Source organism: Triturus cristatus, chromosome 4_1 (genome assembly GCF_964204655.1).
Source record: "Triturus cristatus chromosome 4_1, aTriCri1.1, whole genome shotgun sequence".
NCBI classification, from domain to species: domain Eukaryota; kingdom Metazoa; phylum Chordata; class Amphibia; order Caudata; family Salamandridae; genus Triturus; species Triturus cristatus.
This window is the reverse complement of record NC_140585.1, coordinates 174389743-174411949: the sequence shown is the minus strand read 5'-3', so window position 1 is coordinate 174411949 and position 22207 is coordinate 174389743. Positions and strand designations below refer to the sequence as shown.

Sequence of the window (22207 nt, the reverse complement as noted above, 5' to 3'; positions counted from 1 at the left end):
GTGCTTTCTGGAAGGCCTGTTGTATTGGAAAAGGAGTTTTCTTCCACCTGCTGCTTACCATTGGTTCAGTCCTGTGTTGCTTATCTTTGTTGCCTCCTCAGTAGTAAACGCAATGATACCCCTCTTCAGTTTTTCACAGAGCAGCACCGCTTAACTACAGTTTCCTTCTACGTGCATTCTTCATCTGTTGTTGGCAAGACTTCTTTTTTCTAATTGTTGCAGCACGGCACACCGCGCTTTATCACTGTGCATGTGTGCAACAAATGTATACTGCAGCTCATATGTAGTGCCTCCGACACCTGCATCTTTCTTACTCCCAGTCTCTCCCATTACCACTGCTTCTCTCATCAGTCAATGGTGAGAATAAAGGAGTGGGGGCCCACCTGGACGCTGTGAATGTAAATGCAAGAAGTCTGCCTTCCATATGATGGTGCCTCTGCTGAGGTATCTCGTTTCTTTTGCCATTGAGTGTTTTATGTTGCTGCCGCAGTATTACGTTTGCGAGACCTTAACCACGATAACACAGTTTGCGAGCCCTTAACCAAGATGGCTCATCCTACGCTGATCACCTTCAGTGTTGATATTACCTTAACCAATATGGCGCTTTTAGGGTGACACTGTGCGGGTGCTGCACTGGTCCAAATAATCCAGTTTTCGCCTTCCTTCTGTCTTCGAGGCAGGCCGAGCTGCTGAAGTCGGGCTGGCGGCTGCTGGATGCTGCGGAACGGTACAAAAGGGGGTGGTGATGGACGGAGCATCGGAACCAATCAAACACTCACACCCAGTCAACAGATCTGGGTTTGATCCATCACCGTTCTTTAGCCCACTCTGCCACCCCAGTTCAGACATGGCCATATGCAAATCAGTCTGACCCTGTGCCTCATGGGAACAGTCCAGCCCGAACCGCCAAGCCATGCCTTCCCTGGACCGGAAACAAGCTTCCTAGGACCGGTTTCTGGCATTTCAGCCGTCTTCAGCCAGGCTTGCTTGAATCCAGTGGCAAAGTGAGCAAGGGACTCACGTCTGAGCATACCCTGCCAACTTATGGCGAACAAAGCGGTACAAAAGGGGGTGGTGATGGACGGAGCATCAGAACCAATCAAACACTCACACCCAGTCAACAGATCTGGGTTTGATCCATCACCGTTCTTTAGCCCACTCTGCCACCCCAGTTCAGACATGGCCATATGCAAATCAGTCTGACCCTGTGCCTCATGGGAACAGTCCAGCCCGAACTGCCAAGCCATGCCTTCCCTGGACCGGAAACAAGCTTCCTAGGACCGGTTTCTGGCATTTCAGCCGTCTTCAGCCAGGCTTGCTTGAATCCAGTGGCAAAGTGAGCAAGGGACTCACGTCTGAGCATACCCTGCCAACTTATGGCGAACAAAGCGGTACAAAAGGGGGTGGTGATGGACGGAGCATCAGAACCAATCAAACACTCACACCCAGTCAACAGATCTGGGTTTGATCCATCACCGTTCTTTAGCCCACTCTGCCACCCCAGTTCAGACATGGCCATATGCAAATCAGTCTGACCCTGTGCCTCATGGGAACAGTCCAGCCCGAACTGCCAAGCCATGCCTTCCCTGGACCGGAAACAAGCTTCCTAGGACCGGTTTCTGGCATTTCAGCCGTCTTCAGCCAGGCTTGCTTGAATCCAGTGGCAAAGTGAGCAAGGAAAGCAGCAACGAGCCCACGAGTTCCAGGCCACTGCAGCAGCAGGTGAAACTGGGCCTGGTGAAGCTAGAGCAGGCGACGCACATGGCCTCGGAGCTCCATTTGTTCAGGTAGGGCAGGTACAGCATCACAAGTTTGACAGAAGTGCTTTTTAATGCAATAGATACTAAACACCTGAAAATATATGCTGCATCTTTGTAAGGCATAAAAGGCTGTTTCTGGAGCATGCTTTGGGTATAGTTATACTTCTGAGGTCGGAGGATAGACTACTGTTTTATCAGTACGCAGTGTAGACTTATTTTTTCTCCGTAGCGGTTCAGTGTATTGGTTGGTCGTTTGTTGAAAGCATACGGAGTTTCACCAAGCCCATCAACTAAAGCAGTACATTAAACATTCAGAGAGTGATATCATTTGTTTGTTCCTGCATTCGAGTAAGCACTAGAGAGATACTGGGAAGCTGCTGCTATGAAGGCTCACTCAGTAATGTTGCAGTACTCAGAACAAAAAGACGGTAATGTTGCCCCTGTTGTACCAGTCTTGCCATCCCTTCCTTGCCCTCACATGGTTACAAGTTGCAAGGCTTCAGAATCATGTAGCAAGCCTTTCGTGTGCATCACATGCATCAGAGAGTTTACAAAAATACCTAGATTTGATAGTCTCAATGCCACAGAGTGACAAATTAAGGTTCATCAACAGAACAGGACGTTGTCAATGTGTCCTTGCAACTCTCAGAACACCACATGAAAGTGCTATAAATGGGACCAGTCATCACACTTTTCCTTCATCAGTCATAATTAATAACTGTCTCCTGTAAGGTTTAACCCCTTGAGTGCCCATGACGAGATGGTCTCGTCATGGGCCGCGGTTGCGCTGTGCCCATGACGAGACTATCTCGTCATGAACCCCGCCCGCTAATTCAACGCCCGGCACAGGGCGGGGAAAGGGCGGGGCACACAAGGGGTTAATGGGACACAGCATTTAAGATTTGAATTGGTTAAGCCTGCGTCCAAATGTAATAGTGTGTTGGAAGTCTACAGATTAGGCAGGCATCCAAGCATCTGACAAGGAAGCATAGTTTCAGGGTAAGGGCATAAAACCACCATCAACTCCTGACTTGTAAATGGGATTTAATGTTTGCTGCGATCTGGACCATCATGTAACCTGATATATCGTCCAGTCTTGATCAAACATCCAATAAAGTGCTAACGTTTCCTTTTTAGGAATATTTTTCCTATGTATCCATCTTGTTGTTTCCATACCAACTATCTGTAACTATTCAACCAATGCATCACCTACCATCTTTTCAGTCATCCGACCACACAGACATCCACCCATGTACTAGCTATCCATCCATTCAAGCATTCATACAAACAGTTATCATTCCACCAACCCATCCAACTCAACTGCACCTCTGCTTCTAAAATGCTCACATTAGCTGGATGGTAACCACATAATTCACCAACACGCCACATAAACCCACTCCACTCCATAAAACATAAATATATTCATTTACAACGCCAATAGCTCTAGCTCTCATATTCTAAATTTTCACGCCACTGTAAACAAAAATAAGTTTTAAAAAATTGTCATTTACAACGCCAATAGCTTTAACATTAACAAATGCGAGGCTGAATGCATTGAAAATGCTTGGTTAATTAGCATGGACACAAAAATATAGGGCAGACTGGCAAAATGCCAACTATGATGTATGAGTCTAACAAAACATGCACTGTTATTCAACTTACTATGCAAGTTACATGTTTGTCATTAACACCTTGTAACATTTTCATTATACCAAAATCAAAACACTTTATTTCCCCGTTTTTAATCTTTGCTTTTTTTCATTGCTTTTTTTTTACCTTCACCCTTTATTCTTTTGTCCAATTTGATTTTGGTTTTAACATTATTTTACCCCTGCCTTTGTTTCTATTCTCTTTCATTCTCTCACCTTGTACTTATTTCTTATTAATTATTCGCTCCAGCTAATAATTTTCTTGCTTTCACAATGTCTTTCATCTTTTTAAATATTGCGCTTTATGTCTCTCTCAACTCTTGCAGCAATGACTGGCTGCAATGTTAGACAAGTTCCAGGCGATTTATTGCCAGAGCTGAGTTTGGAATCCTGATGAATCGTGTATCCCCTAACTCAGCCCTAGCAGTGATCAGCTGCTTCTGTCTGAACCTGCCCAGGCGGTGTTTCGATTCCCAGAGGTGCCAAGAGCAGGGGATACAGGCTATGATAGTTTCGATTCCGAGAGCTGACGAAGAGCAGGGAATACACAATAAGATGGGGATACCAGGTATTACACAGCAGGGCATCAGAAGCTGCTGAAACTGTGGTGAGACTCCTCCAGTCACCCCTCTGCCTGGGGAACCGGGTTCAAGTCTCAGCAACGACGCTCAGTATCCTGTGTTTCTAGGCAAATCAACTAGGGGCCCATTAGGATGGCAGGCGGACTTCAGTCTGCCCGCCATCCTTGCGGTGCTGGGACTGTCCGCCAGACGTGTGGCGGTCCTGCACCGCTGATTAGGATGCGACCGCCACCCTGGCAGTCGCATTCCGCATATATGACATTGCGGCGGGTGCTGCCTAGAGCAGCACCAGACGCAATGCCAAATTTACATGTGGTGCATGGGAAAGCATCCCCCATCCTCCCTGGGGGCTCGCAATGAGCCGCCAAAGCACATCCCTGCCAGCCTTTCCATGGCAGCATCGCCGCCATGGAAAGGCCTTTTAAACCATGCATCATAATATGGATGGTGGTGCCTTCTAGGCACCGCTACCATGTTATGCCCCAGCTCCGCCCGGCCAGCAATCGGAACGATTGCCGACCGGCGGAAAAGCGGCAGACGCACTTTGCATCCTCCACGATAACCCCGCCATAATAGTATGGCGGGGGTAAATTAAGTTGAGATGGCGGCGATCCGCCCGCCATCCTAATGACACCCCTAATCTCCCCGTGCCTAACAAAAAATGGATGTGTCCTTCTGTAACAAAACTGGTGCTCATGTAAAGCGCTCTGATACCTGATATCTTCGGGTCTAGTTTGCGCTATATAAAACACACACAAAAAATGAGGTGCAAATAAAGTCACGTTGGGAAAATGGATCCAGTATGTAAGAGTATTCAGGGGTGAGATATAGGCCGCGGCAAGGAGAGGGCCCACCATTTGGCAGTGCCGAAGGCCAGGGCCTTCATATATCCATGAGATGGTTTTACTGGCTGCTCATTGCAGCACTTACCTCACAGACAGACACAATCTCAGGGATCTTGCACCACATTGTGCACGCGGAGCAAAGCTGTGTTGGATTACAACACTGGGTGTGCTGTAGCAGGCAGGTGGGAAGGTCTGTTCCAGGGGAAAGTGACTGGTCCTGACCCAACTCTACCTGTTTTTCATTGGTTGGAGACTTCTGGAAATCTGCTGGCTTGGCTGTATCCCAGTCACCTGCTGCTAGTGCCCTCCAGCAATCTGCTGAGAAACCACTGCATATCCAGCCGTTGCAAAGCATACTTGTATTGCTAAGACCACTCTGTTGTGAAACACCATTGAAAATATGTCTGTGTCATCGGAATGTCACGACTACCAAACAAAAACAAAATACATGTTCGATTGAGAAACCGACACAGAATTATTTTGGTGTTATATTTGAAAAGAATAATAGAAAAAGAGAAGGAAACAAAGACTGGAAGCAGTATATAAGGAGATTTTCTGGTATAATGGGAGAGAAAACGGTAATGGAGTGTACTCACTTAAAAGTGAAAACCATTGTGTTACTAAGCACTACATTGATGAGACATAGTGGATCCATACCACTGTGGCACATGTCACTGGGAAAAACTAAAACCTCAAAAGTGCTACTAAACATAGGCACCGTTTCGTCATCGATGTTTTTGTGCAGGAAGGCGCGGCTATCGAGGCGGAGTGACTGGTACAGCCCTGCGGGCGTCCACGAGCTCCGGCACTTCATGGTGGGAGGGGGGACTGGCCTGGGAGACCCCTGGGAGTGGAGGGAGGAGGTCGGGCAGGGCAGCAAAGGCTGCCAAGGAGGAGTAAGAATCGATGAGGCATTGCCGCCTTATTAAGGGCGAGGTTGCGTTTGTACCTTGTGGGGGGTGGCGGGGAGCTCAATGCGAAGCGGGAGGGGTGGAAGCAAAAGGAGCTTCAAGGAGCACGCCACAGCAGACAAAACAAAAGAAAGGCGCCTCTGCTTCATGCTAGGGTGATACTGCCACACACATAACGCACACCCAAGAGCCATCTCTTATAAGCACACAATTGACACTGAACTGGACAGGTTCTTTCAATGCAAACGCAAAAACTGCGATTTCACTGGCCGTGCCTGTTACAGAAAACTAGTAAAAGCAGCTCTTCTATTGGCAAAATCCTTTGTTCAAAAAAGTTCAGCCAATGACACTGAAGAAAATGTCAGAGAACCAAACTTCACTGGGCAGGCTTTTAAAGAATATTGGGGCATATTATCAAAAGCAGCGTTAACATTATCGCCGGTTTAGTGGCAGAAAACTGCAGCTAAAGCGGCGATAATGGGCTTGATATATGCCCTGGAGAATTCCCATAGAAGCCCATGTTCTGGTGTCAACATGGGCTTCTATGGGAATTCTCCAGGGCATATTATCAAGCCCATTATCGCCGCTTTAGCGGCAGTTTCTTGCCACTAAACCGGTGATAATGTTAACGCTGTTCTTGATAATATGCCCCATTGTCATGTACTAGAAGAAAAAGTGCATTTCATGGGATGTGCCCCTTATGGGAGAACAATTCACAAAGAAACAGTAGTGAGGGTGTTCTCCCCCTTTCTGTCTCTCTCTATTTCTCTTTCTCTATCTCACACACACACACACACTATCTTACATGTTTTTGTTTGTTTATTTACAAAAATACCTACTGGCTTTGTCATTGCTCATTGTTTAAGAGACGTCAACTCTTGTACTCACATCTCCTGTGGCCACCGGCTCTGCCTTGACACCCTCTTGTTTCACCTCCTTCAGCTGCACATCTGTCTGCTCCACTGAGCCTGGTTTCCGCACACTCTGCAGTGGGTGAAAACAGGATGCTTCAACATAGGTGTAGGCAAGAGCATGTACTGCTCAACCTCCTGTAACCGTATTAATTTTTGATGTGGCAGGAAGCTGATTTTATCGTGGCAGCTAACGACATTTGAAAGTGATGGGGCGTAAAAGTTGGGTATGACTGTTATGTAGCGAGCCCAGCGACCAAGCTTAATGGGCAAACATGGGCACCATGGGGATCTTCCTCCAGAGTAAAAATTCAAAAAAAGTTTGGCAAATGGTGTCTTTTAAAGCAAATTAATTTAGTGAGAAAGTATGGTTTATGAAGCAGTGGGAACGTATAGCCTTGAAATATTAAACACATTAAAAACTGTCTCATGTATTACTGCATTAATATGTTCAACAGTTACTGTATAATGTGCAAATTGAATAGCACAGCAACTTCATGCCCTTTAAAGTGTGTGCTTGCCCAGTGTCCTGCACTGCATGTGGCATCGACCTTGGAAGAAAATGCTCTAACAAGGCTGTGGGAAGCACCCACAGCTGCTGGCTGCAATCAGTCATATAGAAAAATGTGCAGACAGGTCTTTACGTGGGATAAAAATAGTGGGGGCTCGCTAAAAGGCAACATGTTAAATACATTTCTCTGATTTCCATAGTGTGCCACACAGTATTTTGGCCTCTTTCTGAGATGTTATAACATTCAGACATATAACATACCGTTGGCTTTGTCAATGGGTGTATAAGATAAATGAGTAACAACAAAGATTCGTTAGAAATAATTAACATTGGAAATGCTTCAACTCTGAAATTGTGAGACTGTGAATTAAATTATTGAGGACTGTGGAAGGAGTATTGGCCTTCAGCTATCTGCGCTTTATGTTAGATATGTATGCCCTTTTCCTCTGCACATCACGTTGATCTGCACATGTTCAACCTCGTCTCTTACCTAACCAGCACCTTCTTTTCCTTCTCTCCCAAATGCACTTCCTTGCATCTCCCTCACTCTACCACCCACCAACATAGACTGCACTCACTCACTCACTCACTCACTCACTCACTCACATGTAAGCACTTTATTTTCTCTTACCTTTGCCTTGTAAATATTTTGACATCTGTGTACCCACTTCAAACACATTTACACAGAATTTCAATGGCAACTGGAATACATGACCATTGTTCTGTGTGTTCTGCAGAGAGCCCAACACACCGACCGGCACTTTACTTTGTCTTCAGCATCAGCATCAGTACTCTCAATCAAATATGGAGCGCTGGGCCTCAAGCAGGGATGCACTCTCTGATGCCCGAAACCATGATGCTGACAGAATCACTGGCCTGCAGTGGATGTCATCATAGATTACAATGGCAATGAAGGGCTTTAGAAAGGTAAGCCCTGCATTGTGTGCCATAGTGCATAAAGTTGATTTACTGCCTGGCTTCCATTTACTGTTGTAAAGAGAGGTGGGGCAGGCTGCCTGGGACAGACATCCCAGGCTTAAATACATCGATTTGTTTGGAGATATGATTGTGTTTGAGCACATATGAAGGGCCCTTGAGCACTGACCCCTGAGCTGCATCATGAGTTTGTATTCTTTAGCCCTTGCTAAAATGATTCTGATATTTTTATCTGTCCCTAATGTTTGTTACTTCACATATCTTGTTCTTTTCCTTTAGCCTAGGCGTACTTATCCAAACTCAAATTGCTGCAAAGTTCTTGCAGAATAAGTAAATACCAAAGAAGAACCTGGTTAGTGCATTAACCTGAGGTCCATGTAAAGGGCCGTAATCACTGGAGTATTGAACAATGGGGAGAGAATGAAGGTCATAGTCAATGTGATGGGGGCACGGCAGTGGCTGTTGAATAACCAGGTTCCACGGTTCAAGATTGTTGGACGCTATCAAGAATGGATGGAAATCTAAGAGAGTTTGCTGGTTCCCAATGTTGAGTGAAGGTGTCCCCTGTGGCAGTTGGAGGGGCTTGGAACCCAAAAATGGTGCTGATGGGTGACACTCTCTTCAGACAGATCAGCAAAACCAAGTAGGGGATGTGTTTGATTGTAGCATTTATATCATGCAAGTGTTAAACTGGTGACTTCTAGAAGATTACAGAGCATTTCCTGTCAATTGGAAGGCTTTCTCTGTAGGCGACAGGTGCAAGAAAGGTTAAGCAAGCAAACACGTTAGGCACTGGAACATTGTTAATAGCAGGTTGTCTTTGGCAGAAAACTGGGGCAAGAAATGGAAGCTTCCAATTAGATGTCAGGGCAGTTTAATAAATAGGCAACACGCCTGTACATCAGGCAACCTTGAGATCAGCAGGAAACAGACTTTTAACTAATCACATCATATGTTTGGGCAGTTGAACAAATAAACAACAAACAAGCATATTAGGCAGCCTTGAGGTAAGCAGGAAACAGAGGTAATCATAATTTTGCCACTCATTGTTTTGTCATTTTGATGAAATTTTAATAAGATAATGAAATGTAATAAGGATCAATTAATGTCTTCAATTTGATCTTCTTGTTTTAGATTATTAATGTTTTTATGATTAAAATTAATTTTTTGACATATATAAATTGTTCTTTAACTCATTTTTGTATGTTATTTGGTTTATTGTGTTTTCACATATTGTCCTAGGAATTATATTCTCTATTGTTGCCTTGCCCTGTCCTAGGAATTATAGGGGGTCCTTGATATTCACATGAAAAGGGACTTTTGAAACATAAAACATATAGTAATTTTGAAAAGAGAATGAAACCACATATCTGAGCATATTGAAAATAGTTACCCATTGATATACAATTATTAGTCATCTACAGCGCAAGCAGGTTCTATTAAAGACACCAATACTAGTGATTGGCCTTTACATTGCTTGGCACAAGTGAAAAATGAGAGGGCAAATGGCAAAATAGTACAATCATAAAAATTCTATTTGTGGCATTGGTTTGAAACCTAATATAAATATATTGGCAAGTGGGTCAGTCATTTTGGTCACTTAGGAGTCCAGGAAAGTCTGCTACTTTATCAAAATAGCCAACTAGTTTATTGTAATATGAAACAAACAGTTCTGGTTCAATTCCAGAAAAATTATTATGGGCAAAGGTGGTGTCACAGTTTTCCCTAGAATCCCATTGGCTGCTAAGTTTCAGACCTGGTGTTTTTTATTGGAAGAATTGATGCCCTACAAGGAAGTCAACATAGAAATCATTCTCAGACATCAGAGAATCAATCACCATCTCTAAACCAAACAAGTGAACCATATGTTTAGTACTACACAGTAGTGAGCATACTGTGAACCAATCTTATGTACACTAGTCCCCATTAACTGATAGTATGAAAACTGGTAGGGCTGATCACAAAGTTAACTTCCCTAACATATAATGGTTTGAAATTAAAAAATATTGAAAAACAAAATAATATTTTTTGCACGTTTCAAACATTAAAATGCATTTATTTATATGTTAACTAACATAAGTAATTTAATTTGATCAAACATAATTTACTATGGGGTTTTATTTTAAGACCTTATTTTCTATGTGAGGGGGCTTCGTGGTAGCATTGGTTGTCCATGTGTGGTGCTGGATTTTTTTCAGCTCTGAACTGGAGAACCATTGCTGATCTGTCGGGTCCTTTATGGCTGCAGTAACTTTAGAAGTGCAGGGCCTGATTCACAAAGGGCCTCCGCTGTCACGAATGCTATCACAGTAAGTGGGTTCCTCAGGAGCAGTACCCTCAAGAGGCCCACCTTCCAGCAGCTTAGACTCGGGCTTAGTTACACACAGAGGGGCCGATTCCGATTCCCTCCGCAAAACGAACCGACGGACCCGGACCGAATACCGACCGACACGGACCAGTGCCGTACGACCCGTGCAGTACGATGCAACGCGAGTGAATTACAACCGACACGTACGGAATACAAGCCGTACGACCAAGCCGGAGGGAAAATAGTGATCCGGCCGGAAAACCGACGTGATTTTCACCGACCGACACGAACCCGGAATCAACCCGACCGACCCGTACCCACGATGTACGATTAGCGCAGTACGATGCAATGCGTGTAAAACCAGACCGACTCGCACGGAAACCAAGCCGCACGACCGACACGCACAGACAACCCGGCACACAAGCAATGGAGACCGCCGCAAACGACGCCTACCAAACACAGAAGACAGGCAGCGTGAACGAGGCGGAGAAGGCCGCACGAGACAACAGCAGCGTCCGTTTCCGTCACATGAACGTCTCCTTCATGCCTACAAAACACAAAGGAAAAAAGACAAAAAAAGGACCAAACAAGCAATGACTAAGCCAATAAATACCAAAAAATAAAAATGGGACAAAGACACACCCACAACTCCAACTATATAAAGGACTACAATCACTACCATCATCCCTTGCAAACAGGAGACACAGCCAGCAGCAAACACCAGTACACAGCAACCACAGACACACTCACAACTCACCCATCACACAACTCAAACACCATCAGTACCTCATACAAAAGCAGACACACATGCACACAGCAAAACCAACACCAACCCAACATCACTTGCACCATCACACACACATCCCCCACCACCACCACCCATCACCATGCCTCCAAAGAAAAATCCAAAGTTCACAGATAGTGAGTTAGAAGTGCTGGTAGACGAGATCATCAGAGTAGAGCCACATTTGTTTGGTACATTGGTTCAAAGGACCCCCATCTCACAGAAAACCAAGATTTGGGTGAGGATTGTGGACAAGGTGAACGCACAAGCACCAACGTTGCGCACAAAGGACGATATCCAGAACCGGTGGTATGACGTGCGCAGGAGGGTCAAGAAACTCATCGAGAAAGATAACGCCTAGAGTCAGCGCACCGGCGGTGGCCCTCCTGCCAAACCTGTCTACTTCAGGACCTGGGAGGAGGTGCGGGACATCCTACCACCAGAGAGCGTCCATGGCCTAACACACATCCAGAGCCTGGTGAGTACACAAACAATATACCCAAGATTGTGTGGCAAGGGGACAGTGAAACCATGCACCGCAAGCAAAGCTACACTAACCAATAGATAATCAACCCAAGATGTGTATGCCAGTCACACAAACACAATACCTGCCATCTCATAGTGACTGGGGACTGTGTCATTACATGCACCAACCGACAAACAAATAGAGCAAGCCAGTGGCACTAAGCCAAATACACCCTGCCAGACAGTTTGACACCACAAACACACCACCTCACAGTGCAGCTGACTGTCAGGAAGGAATAGTGGGGATGCAGGTGAAGTGAGTGTAGCCAAACGCATGATGGGGCCTGTAGTCACAGATAATGCCCCCCCCCTCCTGATTGGCCCATCAAGACCTCTCAGAAACATGCCCACATCACAGGGAGTGGAAAATGACTGACAAGATGGCTGACACTGGGTCCTGCTGTGGGGAGCACAAGGCCCTGCTAGGGCTTGTGTGCAAATCAGAAGCAGGACACCACTGACTGACATCCTGAAAGACAACTTGCACACCCTACAATGGAAGCACGTTTCATGATGGGAAGGAGGACTGACAACCCCCCAACACAAACTCCACACAACTCACCGGGTACAATGCTTTGACACACACCTCACTGAAATATCAGCAAAAGATACCCCGTACTGGGTGCTGCCGTGTGAAGCACAGGGGCTCACTTGGTACTTGTAGCCAAACAAACACCAGGATTTCACAATCAGCCATCTTGCCATTGCTGTCACACCCCCTCACAGGGAAGCAGAGTCAAGAGGGAGGAAGCATGGGCATGCTGGGAAGGGGGGTGTAGCCAAGAGTATGATGGGAGTCGCAGTCACAGACAACCTACACCCACCCATATGGCCCAGCAAGATCAAACTGAAACATACTCGCCTCACAGGGAGTGGGAAGGGACTGACAAGATGTCTGACACTGGGCTCTGTTGTGGGGAGCACAAGGCCATGCTGGGAACTGGGCACCAACAAACACAAGGACTTCACAGTCAGCCATCTTGCCATTGCTGTCACACCCCCTCACAGGGAAGCAGAGTCAAGAGGGAGGAAGCATGGGCATGCTGGGAAGGGGTGTGTAGCCAAGAGTATGATGGGAGTCGCAGTCACAGACAACCCACACCCACCCACATAGCCCAGCAAGATCAAACTGAAACATACTCGCCTCACAGGGAGTGGGAAGGGACTGACAAGATGTCTGACACTGGGCTCTGTTGTGGGGAGCACAAGGCCATGCTGGGAAATGGCCAACAACAATATCAAACTCTGTCTCTGACAAGCTGGGAAAAAGCAGTGTACAGGCAGGCATCTGTTTGAAAAGTAGAAAATGTCATGTTTGTGAACCAACAATGCATGTAGAAACATAAATCACATTGTGTGTCTCTTCCAAACACAGGTCGTGCTGTGCACCCAGCACCAAATGACGAGTATACCCAGTACCAGACTCTGGTGGACACTGAGCTCTCTGGTCTGACTCTCTCACAGTCCTCTTCGGATGACGACGACCAACCTGGCCCCTCTGGTGTGAGCCATCATGCAGCACCAGCAGCACCAGCAGCATCAACATCTGTCCCCCCTGTACCCACGCCTTCAGCATCTAGACACCGACAAGGCACCCCCGCCAACACGGACAGACCAAGGACAATCAACACCCACAGCACAGGGACACAGGACCCCCCGGAAGCTACAGCCAACACCACCAGCAACACCACCCAAGGGGTCCCAGTGTCACCTGTGCGTACCGCCGCTGGTCCTGCCTGTGTGGAGAGGGGTGCTGGGAGGGGTGGGAGGCACAGGGCACGCCTTACAGAGGGGTCTGGACTGCATGATGACCCCCAACTGGCACGCATCTTAGATGCGTACCAGGATAGCACCAGAGGATTTGGCCAGGTAGTGGGGATCCTCAAGGACATGCAAAGCGAGCAGGTCGCCCACCATGCCCACATAGAGGCCAAGTGGGATGACATCACTGCGGTGCATCGGGACATACTACAATGCCTCCGCCAGATCAACACCAACCTGTCCACACCCCCCGGTGTGCCCACAACATCTGTCGCAACACCATCTGCAAGCGCCACAGGGAGGGAGGAGGACTCTGGCGGAGAGTCCCCTCCACCGCAGAGGCCTGCACATGAGGATCCCCCCCCCCCCCGGAAGAAGAGGGGTCATCTGAAGAAGGACATGTGAGAGGCAGATGTCCCAGCACATCTGCCTCTCACAAACCTCTCCAAACCTGTTCTGGACAATGTTCTTTGTGCGCAAACCGTTCACCTTGTCCAATCGCACACAACTCGCCCACATGACATGGAGGGTTCATGTTGGGACAATGTAGCAGACGACTGTGGACTTTACTCTGGACATTTCATCTACCAGCATTTCCAACTACAATGTGAACTTTGGATTCCCAAACCACTGTACAGCACCCACCATCCTGTGCACTTCCCTCACACATGTTTGTAAATAAACTCACCAGTACACCATACTTGCCTCTGTTGTGATTCCAACTTGTCATGTTCATGGAGATGTCGATCTGCCACACAACACAGTGCATGCCAAATACAGCAACAATGTGACCAACATAAGGTGAGTCATGGGGATGTGACACATGTGAGGGAGACACACCACTATGGCAACAAAAAACATACTCACCATGGTCATGTTACTCATCACACACAATGATGTTGACTTGAAACACATTGGCATGCATAGACACAACACCAAGCCCAGTCAGTGGTAACAAGTCCACAGGTGAGGTAAGCAGATGTCAGTCAGATGTGGGAAGACAGACAACGCACATAACAAAGCGTAGCACAGGTTCATTACACATCAGCAACATGTTTATTCCACACTAGTTGCACGGTAATTCAACGTAACAGTGGACACACGCTCCCAATGTGTTGGAGAATGAAAGTCCAGGGATGTGTGGTACATCAGTTGATGGGAATTGTCAACTTCCACACTGGTGTTGGCTTCTGGGTGTTGAGGGTAATTGTTGACCACACAAAGGACCCTGGGAAGGACAGACAAGATACAGTCAAAAGCACAGAAGAACAGGAGAGAAATGCCATACACATGCACAAAACATGTTGCAAAACGTCTACACAAACACTAGTTAGCAGTACCACCCTATTGTGGAGTACACACCACCTGAATGGACACATCACAGCACGCATCAAGTCCAGTGGCACACAGACACACTCAGACAGCAACAGAGCTGGCACATCACATTCCAGGCTACCTCCATACATCCACATAACAACCCTGGAAACTCACATTCAGGTGAAGACGTTGTTGATGAGCTGTGAGCAGACGTCACCATCATCTTCATCATCACTGGCATGGATCCTCCACAGGTGCCGGACGTTGGTCGTCGTCATCGTCATCCTGGATGAGAGGCACCTCCTTCCGCACCGCCATGTTGTGTAGCATGCAGCAGACCAGTATTATTTTGCACACCTTTGCAGGCTCATATGGGAGGGCCCCTCCGGTCTTGTCCAGGCAGCGAAAGCGGCTTTTCAGGAGGCCGAATGTCCGCTCAATCACCCTCCTGCTCCGACCATGTGGCTCATTGTAGCGCAGCTCGGCTGGTGTCACAGGGTTCCTGAGGGGTGTCAGCAACCAAGGCATGTTGGGGTATCCAGAGTCACCTACACACAATGAACAAGTAGCTGAGTTTTGTAGGAGTGCGGAATACAACACTGACAAACACACACAAAGAGAAACAGTCAGTACACACCGACAAGCCAGGCACGCTGAGCTGGCATCTGTGACATCAGCGTTGCAATGCAACTACTCCTCATAATGTAGGCATCATGTGCCGAACCAGGGAACCGTGCACACACATGTGTGATCAACATGTCAGCAAGACAGACCACCAGAGCATTGATCGAATGGTAGTGCATCCTGTTCCGGTATGCCTGCTCATGTGCCTGTGGTGGTATCAGGGCAACATGTGTCCCATCAATGGAGCCAAAGATGTTTGGCATCCTCCCCAGTGTATAAAAGGCATCCTTAATTTCAGGGAGTTCATCTTGGCTCTGGAACTTGATATACAGGTCGAGAAATTGCAACATCCCCTCCAAGACATCGCGTACAACCCGACTAAACATCGTTTGTGACATACCACCAGCAGTAGCCACAATGTACTGGAAGGTACCGGAAGCAAAGAAGAGCAGGGCTGCCATCACCTTCACCTCTGGGGTCAGTGCTGTAGGGTATGTCCTGCCAGGTAGCAGATGTGGCGCCAACTGCTCCGCCAACTCCTCAATCAATGGCATGGTGAAGCGGTACCGTCTGATGCGGTCGCGTTCCTGCATGGTTGCAAGGTCTGGGAGTGGACGATGGACAGCTGGTGCCCTGCAGTACAGAGATGCACAAAGGAAGATTGTCAGTACATCCACCCATGTGGCCATGACCACGATCACTATCACATGCTAGTTCATGACAATACACAATGTACTGAGGTGTGTGCTGTTGGTCATGGACACATATGTCACCTACAAGACCACCACTTCACATCTCAATTCCACATGTTCACATGAGTGCCATGCAGTGCAATGGGCCAATCATCTGGCTGTGTCACCCAACCTATGTGCTGCTGCAACGTTAAAAAAAACACACCCCAGTGACAATTGAGGACACATGTCTCCCAGGCATCACAGATCTTTGCCATGCAGAAACCCATGCTCCCTGTATTGCCACATCAACACAGCAATGGGCATGGCGTAGCACGTACACACCACAAGGCAAGCGTAAGTCCCACAGGTAGTGGCCACTGTTGTTCCTGCCGGCCCTACATGTACGTCTCTTAGACACACACCCCATCAAGGTTGATGCATATACCACATGGATGTGGAGACTGTCACCCATTGGTAACATGTGATCAGACACATCTGAGACACAACATGCACACAGACTGTGGTTTCACATCAGTATTTGGGCTACAGGTCTCACTGTGACGTACATGCCATCACCCCCAGGACTCAGGGTGTATGTGACATGTCTGAAACATATCCAACCTAACACTGTGCCCTTCACTCATGCCCATTACTGTCCAATTGCACATCACAGTGGTAATGTGCACAACACACAAAGGATTCTGCCCCCATGTACAAGATAACAGCCTGGCAGTGGCTGCACAAAGTGCCAGCCAAAAAAACAGCTGTGGCCCCCGCAAACACCCAGGAAATGCAGCCTTACATGCCATGGGACACTGTGTGGCCAATGCTATAGTGTGGCAGGTGTGCGCAGGTGTCCATGGCCAGTATATATGTCTTTCATCCGTATAATAGTCACACTAATGAGGTCCGACGCGGGTGACAATGCGTACTCATTGCACGGTTCATGACCAAGCCGTGCGTACGATTTGTCATTGAATCCAATGAGGTCCGATGCGGCTGACAATGCGTACGCATTGCACGGTTCATGACCAAGCCGTGCATACGCTTTGTCATTGAATCCAACGAGGTCCGACGCGGCTGACTATCATGCATACGCGTCGGACAGGCATGGTCCTAGCCAGGCGTACGCCTTGGCCATTGAATCGTATGGAGACGGGTGCATGTGTATATTCAAAATACGCGTTTTACAGTCAGTTGAACGAGCTGGGTGCACCCACTGGCTCAGGACTGTCATGGAGACGGATGCGGATTCAAAACTTGTACGAGTTGTGCACTGGTAATTCAGTTGGATGCCTACAACAATGTTGCAATTTCAAGTGTTCCATGAAGGTGAAGATTTGAACGATGCGGAAGGCGTGTACGAGTTGTACTTTTGAATGGATTGGCCAGATTCATAGAATGCAACCGTGTTGGACCTATCACTTGGGACACATGGCACAGATTCTGCCTCTGCAGCACAGATATAAGGCTGGCTGGCCCCCAGGGAGCTCACTTGCCTGCACTACATGCTACTGGACCACATCCCTGCTACCACTGCTGCTGTCTATGCATCCTCTGTCTCCTGCAATGGCACGTACTCTGGAGAGGGCCCCAGCCTTCACTGAGGAGGAGAACAAGGCCCTGCTGGACGGGCTCTTTCCAGAGTACAGAAAGCTCTATGGGACACCAGGGGGGCAGGTGAGTGTGCTGTCCACTGCCTTCCCAATTATGCATGCTGTCTGACTAGCAGTACTAGCAGTGTGTACACCAGTGGAAAGCATTCTCACGGACTACTTTCTTCCACCAAAGTCTGTAGGTACATGTAATGAATAGTTTTCCTGCTGCTAAAGTGCATTATTTTAAGCTTCAACTATCCAGGCATTGTTAACATGTCAGACATGCATGTGAGTCTTCATTCCCCATGGTTGCACTACCTGTGTAATTTATTTCCCTTTGTGATGATGACATGTCTATCCAATTGTGTGCTGCACAAATCTGGGGCATGTGTGTTAATGTACTTTTCACTTTGTCATCCTGACAGGTTGATGCCTACCAGAAGCAGGAGATCAGGCTGACCATCGCCCGGGCTGTTCGTTCTGTGGGGGTCTACAAGCCCTGCATCCGCAACTGCCAGAAGAGGTGGCAGGGCCTTCGGGGCTAGACCCAGAGGATAGCTAGAGTCCAGCTGAAGCTGTCACCTCCACGCAGGAGGGGCGGACACCGGATCCCGGCTCCCCACATGCTCCGGATACTGGCGGTGGTCTTCCCGGACCTGGATAGGCAGCTGAAGGCCAGACAGAAGCAGGAAGGGGGTAAGTCCATGCCTGATCTGTTTACTATGTCTGACATGCAAATAGCAGACTTTTGTCCTGGTCACACTTCCACATTACGTAGGTCTTGTAGTCCCAAACTCAGGTCCCTCATTTGTGTGATGCACCCTCCTCATCTGTTCCACAGGTGTGGCCCCTACAGTCTGTTGCTTGTGTCACTAGGGCACTGTGTCCCTGCAGTCAGCTATGCTTCAGGTACCGGTCAGCATCAGTTCCCATGACTCAGTTGTGTGTTTCATGGGTGGGTCAATTGTTTACACAATGCCTGAGATCTGACATGTGAACTGTGTGTGCCCTTGAGATGTGTACCAATTGCTGGGCTGACTCGTGACATGTGTCTGGGGTATTCCAAACAAACCCATGCCGCAAGGGACTCCAAATTTTGGGCATCAGGAGTATGTATATCAGGTATGTCACACTTGCTTAGCCACCTGACTACCGTCCGATGCAAAACACTGTTTCACTTAGTCCTGCCCAGTCATGCCCCCCCAAGGGCATTCAGAAACACTCTGTAATCCCAATCCCGTGCATGACATTGCAGGTTGTGCTTAGTGACATGTGCCCTCAGGTGTCTGCCTCTGTGTCATTAGGGTGTGGCTTGTTGCTACGTACAACTGGGGTGTCCATAATTCAGAGGGCAGCATGACATCTGCAATGTGACTGTGGGAGACAAGACCTGTGTGACATAAAGGTGTGTGATCATCTGACAGTGCACAATGGTGTATGCAACTGTGTCCTTCATGCAGCTGGGTTACATGCATGGCAGACTGTGATGTGTTAATGTACTGGGAGTTGTGTTTGCTGAGACTCATATGAATGATTTGCATGATGTGGGGTCTTCTGGGTCCTGGATATGTTGTTTTCATGGGATGGGCAAGTGCGCCGGTCATCTGCAGAGTCAGCTTTACCCCTGAGCTAGGATTGTGAGTTAGTGCATATTGTTGTTGTCTGGATGCCCTGCCCTTGTGACAAAAGACAGTGTTGACTGACTTTCAGGGCATCCCAGTGCCATGGCATTTAACTTGCTATGAGTGATCCTGCGTTGTGTTCAAGTGTGCACCATGTACCCCATTGTGGCCTTGCCCATCAGGACATGTGTACATCATAGTGTGTGTTGCTGGCATGCATCCCAAGCATGTGAAATGAGTCTCTGCCCATCCCTTCATCCGGACACCTGTACTGAGTCAGTCGCAAGAGATGTGCTGTGTGTATAGTGACATACTCCTACATGTTCACTTGCATGTCTAAATAATGTGTGGGTGGTGCATGTTGGGACATTGGTGTGTTAGCATCCAACATGCAACGGACATATGTGTGAAAGTCAAGGAGGGATATGTGTGCCATGGTTGATGTTGAGAATGACAATTGTCTTATCCTAAACAGTGTTGGCACTTTGAGCTGTGTTCAGCTGATGATGCCAGGGCTTGCCCTGTGATGTGATGTACTCACTGTGATGTGTGCAGTCGGTGCAGGTGACTGATGTAGTTCTGTTACTTCCTATTCCTATCCAGATACATCCACGGCCACAGGAGGGGACAGCTCCACGGACCAGGAGGAGCCATAGAGCCTTACAGGGACAGAAGGAGAGGAGTCAGGTGGATCCAGTGGCACGGAGGGTGAGTTGAGCCACACAGAGGAGTCGTCAGCACCAACCCCCCAGCGGAAGGCCACAGCAGCTCTGAGGATGACTCCCTTGTGGAGGCGGGTGTCAGCAGCCACCAAACCCCAGCTAGTGAGGCTGTCTCCGCCACCGCCACCACCACCACCAGCCCCCTCCCATCGGCTTCCATCCCAGAGGTCCCTGTGGGCTCCTGTGTTCGTGAGCATGTCTCCTTTGTGCCAGGCACCGCACCCCCTGCCCCTGTGTCCCCTGCTGCCCTGAGTGAGGAGTCTGTGGACTTACTTCAACAGATCCATGTAGGGCAGACGTCGATGCTGAAGGTCCTCCATGCACACACAGGTCTGTTGACACAACTGGTGTCATTCATGGAGGGCATTTCCTCTGGCATGTCTGCCCTACAGAGGACCAACCAGTCCGTGGCCTCCTCCCTGACGGCAGCAGTGTTCATCCTCCAACAGTCCCGCACCCACCCACCCCTGCACCACCCACGATTCCTAGCACCATACCTGTCCCAAGCACAAAAACCCCCAAACCAAGGGCTAGACGTGCACACAAGCAAGCGCAGAGGACTGATTTCACACTCACAGGGGCTGGTTTGCTGCCACACACACAGTCATCCACAACCACTCCACAGTCCTCCGAGACCTCTCCCTCCCAGACCCCTTCCCTTGCCTCACCTGCAACCCCATCCCCCCCAGAAGCTCTTCCTCTGTGACCTTGGCCTCTTCCCCACCGACCCAGCAGATCCTGATTACAAGGGGAAGAGGAAGTCCCCACACACAGAAGGGAGTGCCCCTCACACCTGGACACCCTCCCCCAGGTGCAGTCAGACCGAGACGCCCACCCGCAAGTTCCCACGGCGCAAAAAGAGCAAGAGCCCCCCGCCACCACGCAGCTCCAGGGCAGAGTCTCCACCCTCCATCCCCCAGGCCACCACTCCAGAGGATCCCCCGCCACTCCCTGCCCCGGGTTCCCCCACACACAGATACACCATCCCCAAAATGCTAAGGCCATCCCCCCTAGCACTTGCTCCTCCTCACCTGGTCAGACAGTTGGTGCCACTGATGTGGGGACCGTGACAACCCCCCCCCCCCCCCCCCGCCCTGCCGACCTCACCTGTCCCCCATTCCGCTCCCATGGATGTAGGCACTGCTTTGGAGTCCACGACCAACCCGTCTGACTTGGGCACTGCAGTGGTGAGCCAATCCACTCCATCTGACCTGCCCACTGGAGCTGTGCCGGCACCCACCCCATCTGACTTGTGCCCCACACTTGAGACAGCACCCACCACTTCAGTCGGAGATGACTGAAGTGGGATGGGTATGGGATTCCGACAGTGTAGCTCCTGCGGATTTGAAAAGACAGGGTCAAGAAGGTGTCCTTTCACATGAGTGGCGTAAGGAACCCTTTGTGAGAGTTGGAGAGCTGTGAGATCGTCAGAAAATTCTACCACACTTGTAGATGCCAAGTTATCAAAGTGAATGTTCAAATCCCCTAAGGAGGCTGTGGAAACTAGATTAGTGATTGCTTCGGGTAAGGAAGAAAGGAAGAAAGGAATTGGGCCGAGGGACCAGGAGGCCGGTATATAAGAATACCTGAAAGAGAGAGCAGAGGGGTGAAACCTACAGAGAAATGGAGGTTTTCACACATAGTCAAGGGACTTCCAAAGGTGCGGCAGGTCAGATTGTTTTATAAATAATAGCTAATCCACCTCCTACCCCAATAGGCCTATCCACTCTTTGTATTAGATAGTCCTGCGGGAGAGTCTGAATAATATCAGGACCAGAGTTGGAGTTAGTCCAAATTTCAGTGAGAAATAACAGGTCTGGACTTTCAGTGGATAGTAGAATATTCAGTTCGGTGGAATGCTTGGGTAGGGATCTGCAGTTGAGTAAAAATATCTTAAATGTTTTTACAACAGATTCCGCGATATTTAAGGAGGGGAGTAATTCCTGTGTCCCAAATGGGCAGTGCTGGCAGGTTAGAACGGAGGTATGGGGGGTCAAGTGAGTGAAGGCAATTCATCTCCGGAATAATATTGAGAGTGGATAGCTGATCAGAACTGTAACAATACCTTACTGGAGCGGAGGGACGAGCGCTCGTGGCCCCTAGCCCCGGACGAGCGCAGATGGGCTTGCCTAAGGCGCGCCTTCGGCGCGTCAGCAGCGCGCCTGCTC

The 22207-nt window shown here is 48.5% G+C and overlaps 2 protein-coding genes across 6 annotated transcripts in view; one reads left to right on the top strand and one right to left on the bottom strand.

The window, feature by feature from the left end:
* The window catches only part of LOC146853835 (membrane-spanning 4-domains subfamily A member 4A-like), a 293969-nt gene extending 287161 nt beyond the window's left edge, over positions 1-6808 (bottom strand). For 4 of the 5 annotated variants that reach the window (XM_085651831.1, XM_085651832.1, XM_085651834.1 and 1 more), the window contains exon 1: positions 6635-6791. The gene's annotated coding sequence lies outside the window, so the exon portion shown is untranslated. Of the gene's footprint in view, positions 1-6634 lie in introns of all 5 variants that reach the window. The other variant, XM_085651830.1, reaches the window with a different exon arrangement.
* The window catches only part of LOC146853834 (uncharacterized), a 218191-nt gene that overhangs the window by 166356 nt on the left and 29628 nt on the right, over positions 1-22207 (top strand). The window lies entirely within an intron of this gene.